The following is a 10,005-nucleotide window of genomic DNA, read 5'->3' as shown; positions in this document are numbered from 1 at the left end:
TTTTATAGGGCTAGCCAAACCTTTTTCCAGGGCTTTACTTATAACTTCGGTTTTTGCGGCTGGTCCGACTTCTTTATGTCAGTCAGCCTTTAAGTTATTTTTTTAGCAATCCATTTTATTAGGACCTCGTCAGGTCCTTTCTATGGATCACTTTCTATAACTTCTTGCATTATTCTGTTTTCATCTTTGCCGATTTTATATAGATTGGGTTTAACCCTCGTTTGTCGACCTTTTGATGAATTTGGTTTTCATCTTTGGTCTTTATCGTGATCGCGTAGTGAATTTAATTTTCACTTTCTGCCGATCTGTAGCTTTATAATCGGGTGATGAATGTTTTAGATTAATGCAGCTTGAACATTTGTAGAAGACTTAGACAGATTTTATTCAAAAGCAAATGCAAATGTATACATGTGGGAGGTTTATCCTCTAAGTCGGGAGATCTGTAGGTCTTGGACTGGCGCCTCGTTAAAAAACCTTTTCAGGAAAAAGAGTGCGCTTTATCCTAAGATCCTTTATCATCCCTAGCTATAGTACCTTCTCAGGTTGCAGGTGTGCCATGACCTAGGAAGCTCTCACCCTTCGAGTTCGGACAGTCTGTAGTAGCCCTTTCCAAGTACTTCTATGACCTGGAAAGGTCCTTTCTAGTTTGCTGCCAACTTTCCTTCTCCAGGTCGGGCTGTTCCAATGTCATTTCAAATTAGGATGAGGTCGTTCTCAGCAAAAGCTCACTGTACTACCTTTTGATTGTATCTTACAGCCATTCGTCGTTTTAATACTTCTTCCCTAATCTGAGCTCTTTCTTGTACATCCGGAAGCAGGTCGAGTTCTTCCCTTTGAAGTTGGGAATTGGCTTCTTCACTATAGTGAATTACTCTAGGCGACCTTTCTTCAATCTCTACTAGGATCATTGCCTCCATTCCGTACGCTAATTGGAAGGGTGAGTCCCTTGTGGTAGAATGTGGCGTTGTTCGATATGCCCATAGGACTTGTGGGAGTTCCTCAGCCAAGGCTCCCTTTGCATCCTGTAGTCTCCGTTTCAGCCCAGCCAATATGACTTTGTTGGCAGCTTCGGCTTATCCATTGAACTATTGTTTTATATTCAAGTCAGCCGCTAGCTTTCTGAAGCCTGCATCTGTGAACTGGGTACCATTGTCTGTGGTAATGGAGTATGAAACTTGAACCTCGTGACAATGTTCCTATATAGGAATTTTTGACTTCTTTGAGCCGTGGCGTTAGTTAGGGGTTCTGTCTCGATCCACTTTGTGAAATAGTCTATCCCCACTATGAGGAATTTGACTTGTCCCGATCCCTGAGGGAAAGGCCCGAGAAGGTCGAGTCCCCATTTTGCGAACGGCCAAGGTGAGGTTACGCTGATGAGCTCCTCTGGTGGGGCGATGTGAAAGTTGGCATATTTCTGACATGATGGACATGTCTTTACGAACTCTGTGGCTTTCTTTTGTAGAGTTGGCCAATAAAACCCCGCGCGAAGTACTTTTTTGGTAAGTGCCTGTGCTCTTAGGTGATTGCCTGAAGAGAGAACTTTTGCGTGGTCTAGAATTCAGAATAAATTCTCGTTGCAAGTATAGCTTCTAAACCAACAAAAGTCCTTTCTTACAAATGTTTTGGTTGTTACAAGTAACAAACCCCTGATAAAATTGATAACTGAAGTATTTAAACCTCGGGTCGTCTTCTCGAGGAATTGCAGGGAGGTATGTTCTTATTATTGGTTATGAGTATTGTAAATTGGGGGTTTTGAAAGTAAGGAACAAGTATGTTAAATGATAAGAAAAATAAAATAGTAATGATAAAATAAACTCTTGGCAAGGTATTAGAATCGGAATTCCTATCCTAGTTATTATTATCAGGTGTGATGAGAATTGGGTTTTAATCCCACTTAGTTATCCTTTATTAAACAAGGGAAGGTCAAGTGGACTAATTAGCTTGATCCTCAAGTCCTAGTCAATCCCTGTGGGAAGACTAGCTTTAGAGCGATCTAGATCAATTAGAATCTGCCAATTTCAACCACTGCTGAGTTTGACAACTCAAGAGTCACCAATTAATCAACCAAAGCCATTAGTAAATAATTTAGATTAAAAATAGAGAAAAGCAATCATGAGTCTGAAATACCTCAAATTGTATTTAAATAATAAAATCATAACATGAATGGTCATTAAACAAATAAAAGAGAAAATAAATAGAAGAACATTGAACCTGAGATAAAAAAGAAATATTCCTAATTTCTAAAAATCCTAATCTTAAGAGAGAGGAGAGAACCTCTCTCTCTAAAAACTACATCTAAAATTATGAAAAGTAAATTATGAGTCTTTTCTTTCATTCCTCCACTTTGCAGCCTTTAATCTGTGTTTTCTGGGCTTGAAAATGGGCCGGAAATAGTCCAGAATTCGCTGGTTATGAAATCTGCCACACTGATTTTTGCAGATACGACGCGTCCGCATGGAGCACGCGTTCGCGTCGCCTATCTGTACGGCCATTATAGCAAATTATATATCAAATCGAAGCCCCGGACGTTAGCTTTCTAACGCAACTGGAACCGCATCATTTGGACATCTGTAGCTCAAGTTATGGTCGATTTAGTGCGAGAGGGTCAGGCTGACAACTTTGCAGTTCCTTCAATTTCTTGTATTCCTTCCACTTTTGCATGCTTCCTTTCCATCCTCTAAGCCATTCCTGCCATGTAATCCCTGAAATCACTTAACACACATATCACGGCATCTAATGGTAATAAGAGAGGATTAATATTAGCAAATATAAGGCCAAAGAAGCATGTTTTCAATCATAGCACAAAATCAGGAAGGAGAATGTAAAACCATGCAAATAGTATGAATAAGTGTGCAAAGTCTTGATAAAAACCACTCAATTAAATACAATATAAACCATAAAATAGTGGTTTATCAACCTCCCCACACTTAAACATTAGCATGTCCTAATGCTAAGCTCAAGATAAGCTATAAAGAAGTGAAGAGGAATGATAGAGAGTATGCAATGCAACCTATCTATGCGGATGCAACTACATGCAAAATGTTTCTACCTACTTGGTTAAAAGCAAATAAGTTCTCCAAGACCAAAATAATTCAAATTCCACTAATTCGAATCACACAATAAAAAGCAATTAAACTCGTAAGAAGATAGCTAATGAAAGCAGGGAACATAGAATCAAGCATTGAACCCTTACTGGTAGTGTATATCACTCTAACTCTCAAGTGTCTAGGGTCAATCACTCTACTCTTCCCTAGTCATGCTTTCTCAACCTTGTTCTTCATCTAATCAATCAACAAATATCTAGCATACCAATATAAACATCATAAGGTCTTTTCAGGGTTGTAATGGGGCTGAGGTAAGGGTAAGGATACATATATAAGGCTAAGTGAGCTAAAAAAGTGAATCCTTGATTAGTCTAAGATCTCACCTAACATATACATACTCTATACAATTTAAAATGCTTTACTTAGCTATCCAAAATTTTCCCACTTTTGTATTACATGCTCATGTATCAAACTTATTTTTGAATTTTGTCCCATGTGCATTGATTCTTTTTATTTTACATTTGGGGTAATGTATATTTTTTTGTATCCCCTTATTTAATTACTTAAAAAAAAATTTTTATTTTTTTTCAATGCACATGATAATTTAATTATTTTGATTTCACATGAGCATGCTTCCCAAATTTTTCAAATAACTTATTCAATTTAATTCCCTACTTTTTTTATCATTACATGATCCCATAAAATTCTCCACACTTAAATTATACACAATATCTATCTTAAGCTAACCAAGGATTCAACTTGGGATTTTTATTTTGTTTTTCTGCTTAAGGCTAGTAATGTGGTTATGAAATAGAAGGGGGTTAAACAGCTCAAGGGGGCTAACAAAGATGGCATAAAAGGTAGGTTTATTTGGGATAAGTGAGCAAAAATACAAATAATGGCCTCAATCATATGCAAGCATGTAAATATACCAAACAATGGACATATAGATTGGAATAAAATCTAGATTGCAGTTATAGAGAAGGAAATACACAAGAATAAAATTCATCATTTAAATAATGTAACCATGTAAATAAGCTCAAAATCTCACAGGTTGTGTGTTTTTTTAGCTCAAAAACCATGTTCCAAATACAACTTCAAACAAATTTATCACATAGAAAATTTTAATTTTTTTAATTTAAATTAGTGAAATTTTTGAAAAATAGGGTCTTAAAAAGAAACTTATTATTTTTCAACCAAGTAGTAACTAAATGCATAAAATCAAACAAACATGCAATGAAACAAGCAAATGCAACTACTAACAAATTAACATTGGTGTTGAAAAAAAGAAGTAACTAACTCACAGAGATCGGTATCGACCTCCCCACACTTAAAGATTGCACCATCCTCGGTGCATGCTAAGGCGTACAGGTGGATGGGTGGCTCCGCAGCTAGTGCTCTTTTTGTTCCTTTCCTTGCCGGTGGTTTGGGAGTAGCTTTCTCCTTTCCTTTCTTGGTGGCCATCCTAAAAGGGAAAGAGTAAGGACGTTAAAACTTCAAGGGTTAGAGCAAGAAGGAGAACGGAAAAGGTGGTAATCAATGCATAGTAAAGAAGAATGACGTTAACACATGGTCATGACTACATGTGAAAAGTCATAAATGGAAATATATCAAGTGCATGTGATGACAGTTGAATGCAAGGTATTTATTGGCATGCCGGCAAAGGCATGAGTAGCATAGATCAAGCATTCAATGTCCAAGTTAGATTACCAAGACTTTCAAACTAACAATATGATTGTAATAACAATTATATTTAATTAATAAAATATAAAAAGGATTTTGTGAAAAGCAAGCATTCAGAGTAGTAGATTAAAAGAAATCTAAAAATAGTGCACAATGCCATACGGGCGTTTTCACAAACACATAGCATGCATGGGAAATAAGTTGTTGAAAGTATTAAATTGAACATACAAGCAACCCTTTAAAAAGTAATATATAATTGTCAAACAATTCCTTTAATAATCCACAAGCAAAATATAGAGAATAATGATCCAAATAAATTTCTAACACCAATAAAAATAATGCAATGAATGAAAGTATGCAAATAAATTAAATGAAATAGGATGGAAGTGAAGAGGGAGGAGAAGTTAAAGAGATGAAGAAGAAGAAAGTAAGAAAAGGAAGAAGAAAGAAGAAGAGATAGAAGAGATTAGGATTAGAAAAGAAAAAATAAGATAATTGGCGTTGATCTGGATAAGTTGTGCGGCGCAGGCGACGCGAGCGCGTGGGGCATGCGGTCGCGTGGTTAGTGCTTCGATGAAGTGACGCGAACGCGTGGGTCACGCGTTCGCGTGAAGTGATTCATTCCTTCAGTGCGAGTGCAGCCTTACGGCCGCGCAACTTTCTAGTGAAAAACTTATTTTGCCAAAACTTTGGATGACGCGATCGCGTAGTTGGCCTTGTTTTAAAGAACGGCGCGGACGCGTGGGGCACGCGTTCGCGTGGTAGGACTTGTGCTTCTAGCACGAGTCCAACCATGTTCCAGCTCAACTTTCGGCCATACATCATTTTTACGTCGATTTACAGGGCCACGCGGTCGCATGGGTGACGCGGACGCGTGGGGAGGCCATTTCACTAATGACGCGATTGCGTCATCCACGCGGTCGCGTGGATCAAATTGTGCCAGAGGCACGCCTCCAGCCACGCTCTCGTGTGACTCTCTGTAAAGTCTCTCTTCTTCCTAAGGCACAGGGGACGCGGACGCGTCGGCGACGCTGTCGCGTCGCGTGCCCTTTTCTTCTTCTTCTTTTTTTTATTTTTTTTATTTTCAATGCAGTATGCAGAATGCAATGCTTAATATGAGTGCTATGCATGATTCCAGGTTCAATAAAAATACAAAAACAGACTAAAATGGAAGATGAGCGATCATACCATGGTGGATTATCTCCCACCTAGCACTTTTAGTTAAAGTCCTTAAGTTGGACATTTGGCGAGCTCCTTGTCATGGCGACTTATGCTTGTACTGATCCAGGAATCTCCACCAATATTTGCAAATCCAATATCCTCCGGGATCCCAAATCTTTTTTCTACACCCGTCTTCAAGTTAATTATCATGATTCCATCCGGGTGGTTCAGCTTTAGAATTCTCACTGAAGCATCCAAACAACTTCCTAGACCCATTCAGTTGAGCTCTACACCAACCTTTGCGTTTAAACTTAAAGCTTTCAACTATAATGAACCTTGCAGGACAATTCTTACCACTGACCATCTTCCTCTTACTCTTAACGCCACAAAGAGCTCTAAGTTGACTATCTGTTTCCGGTAGCCAATATTCAAGTGGAATTAGAAAGCTGAGGGATATGAATTTTACCCACTTGAAAGTTGTGAAGGATGATGGCAACTTAGGGGGAGGCGTTTCTAATGAACGTGCAAGCTCCACTCCCTTGTGCTCTTCTTCGACATCTTCCACCTCTTTGCAAGCTTCTTCAATTTCAACCTCTTCCTCTTGGTAGCTTTCTTCTGATTTAATTTCTTCTTCATTGTTCACCAAGGGTATGAGAGGTTGTGCTTCTTCTTCTTTAATTCCATGTCAAGTCCAATGGGAGATGATTCAAATGTAGATAAGAATTCATTAATAATTGAATCCATCTCTTGATCATCCCCTTCAAAGTCTTCAACCATGATATGCCTTGGAGGTTGTACACCCTCCTCAACATTAAATTTAAACGTCTTTGAAGGAGGCTCTATGACTTGACCTTCCCATGGAGGTTCAGCATCTCCTAAGTCTTCAACCACTGCCTCTTTAACTGTTGCGGCTTTGTCCAGTTATTTTAGTATTAAATCGTACTCCTCCTTGATGATTTCTATTATATGATAACTCCCTTCAACTACTCCTTCATCTGTAAAGGTCTCTTCTTCCTTCACCTTTAGTGCCTCCTCTAGCTCCTTATAAAATATGGATTCACGAAGATGATCCTTCTCTCTTGTTCTATGTCAATTGCATCTTTGGGATCATGTTGCTCTTGGATTGATGGATGTGGGTGCTCTTCCATGGATGGTGGTGATGGGATGGAGAGATCATTCTGTGGTTGAAAAGGAAGTGCACTAGAGCTTGAGGGTTGAGTATTCGAGGTAGAGGATTGGTCCATGTAGGATATAAGATTTTGGAGTTTAGAAGTGAGACCCCTGAGAGAGGTAAGTGTATTCTTCATGGAGGTTTGGGATGGATAGGAGGGTTCATCTTGAGAATGATAAGGAGATGGTGTATATTGAGGTGGTGGTTCATGAGAATAATTGTGTTGGAATGGGGGTGGTTCTATGTGTGGTTCATTTGGCTCATAAGGTGGTTGGTATGATGGATACGGGTTAGGGTCATATGGAGGTGAATAGTAGAAAAGGGCTTATGAGTATGGTGATCCAAAGTCATGTTGAGGAGGGGTTTCATAGGCATATGGTGGTGGTTGTTGATAATCAAAAGAGTGCTCACCATAGCCATTGCCTTGATATGCATCACGGAACGGTTGTTGATAGTCCATTGGAGGTAGTTGTTGCCATGAGGGTTGATCAAATCCTTGTGGCTCCTCCCATCTTTGATTGTCCCATCCTTGATGCAAGTTGTCATTATAATCTCCTCTTCCTGCAACATAATTGTAACCAGACTCATAGCTAAAGGGGTGAGAGTTCACAGTAGTGAGAGAAAATAAAAACAAAAACTAACAAAAAACATTTTGAAAAAGATATGAAAAAAAAGATAAGAAAATATTTTGAAAAAGATATAATTTTTGAAAAAAAATAAGATAAGATTTTGAAAAAGATATGATTTTTGAAATAAGATAAGATAAGATTTTGAAAAAGATATGATTTTTTTTTGAGAAAGATTTGAATTTTGAAAAATAAGATAAGATAAGAAAAAAATTTTAAAATTTGAAAAAAAAATTTTTTTTGAAAAATATTTACAATAACCAATAATAAGGCACACGTTTGCAATTCCCCGGTAATGGCGCCATTTTGAAGAGAGAACTTTTGCATGGTCTAGAATTCAGAATAAATTCCCGTTGCAAGTATAGCTTCTAAACCAACAAAAGTCCTTTCTTACAAACGTTTTGGTTGTCACAAGTAACAAACCCTGATAAAATGATAACTGAAGTATTTAAACCTCGGGTCGTCTTCTCGAGGAATTGCAGGGAGGTATGTTCTTATTATTGGTTATGAGTATTATAAATTGGGGGTTTTGAAAGTAAGGAACAAGTATGTTAAATGATAAGAAAAATAAAATAGTAATGATAAAATAAACTCTTGGCAAGGTATTAGAATCGGAATTCCTATCCTAGTTATCCTTATCAGGTGTGATGAGAATTGGGTTTTAATCCCACTTAGTTATCCTTTATTAAACAAGGGAAGGTCAAGTGGACTAATTAGCTTGATCCTCAAGTCCTAGTCAATCCCTGTGGGAAGACTAGCTTTAGAGCGATCTAGATCAATTAGAATCTGCCAATTTCAACCACTGCTGAGTTTGACAACTCAAGAGTCACCAATTAATCAACCAAAGCCATTAGTAAATAATTTAGATTAAAAATAGAGAAAAGCAATCATGAGTCTGAAATACCTCAAATTGTATTTAAATAATAAAATCATAACATGAATGGTCATTAAACAAATAAAAGAGAAAATAAATAGAAGAACATTGAACCTGAGATGAAAAAGAAATATTCCTAATTTCTAAAAATTCTAATCTTAAGAGAGAGGAGAGAACCTCTCTCTCTAAAAACTACATCTAAAATTATGAAAAGTAAATTATGAGTCTTTTCTTTCATTCCTCCACTTTGCAGCCTTTAATCTGTGTTTTTTGAGCTTGAAAATGGGCCGGAAATAGTCCAGAATTCGCTGGTTATGAAATCTGCCACACTGATTTTTGCAGATACGACGTGTCCGCATGGAGCACGCGTTCGCGTCGCTTATCTGTACGGCCATTATGACAAATTATATATCAAATCGAAGCCCCGGACGTTAGCTTTCCAACACAACTAGAACCGCATCATTTGGACATCTATAGCTCAAGTTATAGTCAATTTAGTGCGAGAGGGTCAGGCTGACAGCTTTGCAGTTCCTTCAATTTCTTGTATTCCTTCCACTTTTGCATGCTTCCTTTCCATCCTCTAAGCCATTCCTGCCCTGTAATCCCTGAAATCACTTAGCACACATATCACGGCATCTAATGGTAATAAGAGAGGATTAATATTAGCAAATATAAGGCCAAAGAAGCATGTTTTCAATCATAGCACAAAATCAGGAAGGAGAATGTAAAACCATGCAAATAGTATGAATAAGTGTGCAAAGGCTTGATAAAAACCACTCAATTAAACACAATATAAACCATAAATAGTAGTTTATCATTGCCATAAATGCTACTATGTACTTCTTCTAGGACTTCCTTTGTGTTAGAAGTCGGTACGTATTTTAACAATGGTATAGAAATCCCTCTTTTGTATAGAGTATTGTTTATGATAGTGTAGTATTGTGCCTCCCGTTTCAACCTCTTTGCCTCCTTTTCTTCTATGGGGAGTGCTTCTGTTTTGAGGTAGTTAATTATGGGAGTCATCCATCTTTGATCCTGACATGTTATGGTCAAGACTTTTTCTTCTTTAGAGATTGATGGATTTTGTAGAATTTCTTGAATGATGCTTCTATTGTTGCCCCCTGGTTTGGTGCTGGCTAGCTTTGAGAGTGCGTCAGCTCGGGCATTCTATTCTCGGGGTATGTGACGGATCTCATATTCTCCGAGGTGTCCGAGCTATTCTCTGGTTTTGTCCAAATACTTTTTCATAGTGGGGTCTTTGGCTTAATAGCTTCCTGCTATTTGCAAAGTGACTACCTGTGAGTCGCTGAAGATGATAAGCTTTTGAGCTCCAACTTCCCTGGCCAACTTCAAACCAACTAGCAGTGCTTCATATTCCGCTTGGTTGTTTGAGGCAGGGAACCCGAATTTGAGGGATAGTTCGATTTGGGTTCCTTGATCGCTTTC

The sequence above is a fragment of the Arachis stenosperma genome, chromosome 3 (genome assembly GCF_014773155.1).
Source record: "Arachis stenosperma cultivar V10309 chromosome 3, arast.V10309.gnm1.PFL2, whole genome shotgun sequence".
Classification (NCBI taxonomy): domain Eukaryota; kingdom Viridiplantae; phylum Streptophyta; class Magnoliopsida; order Fabales; family Fabaceae; genus Arachis; species Arachis stenosperma.
This window is presented reverse-complemented; position numbering follows the sequence as displayed.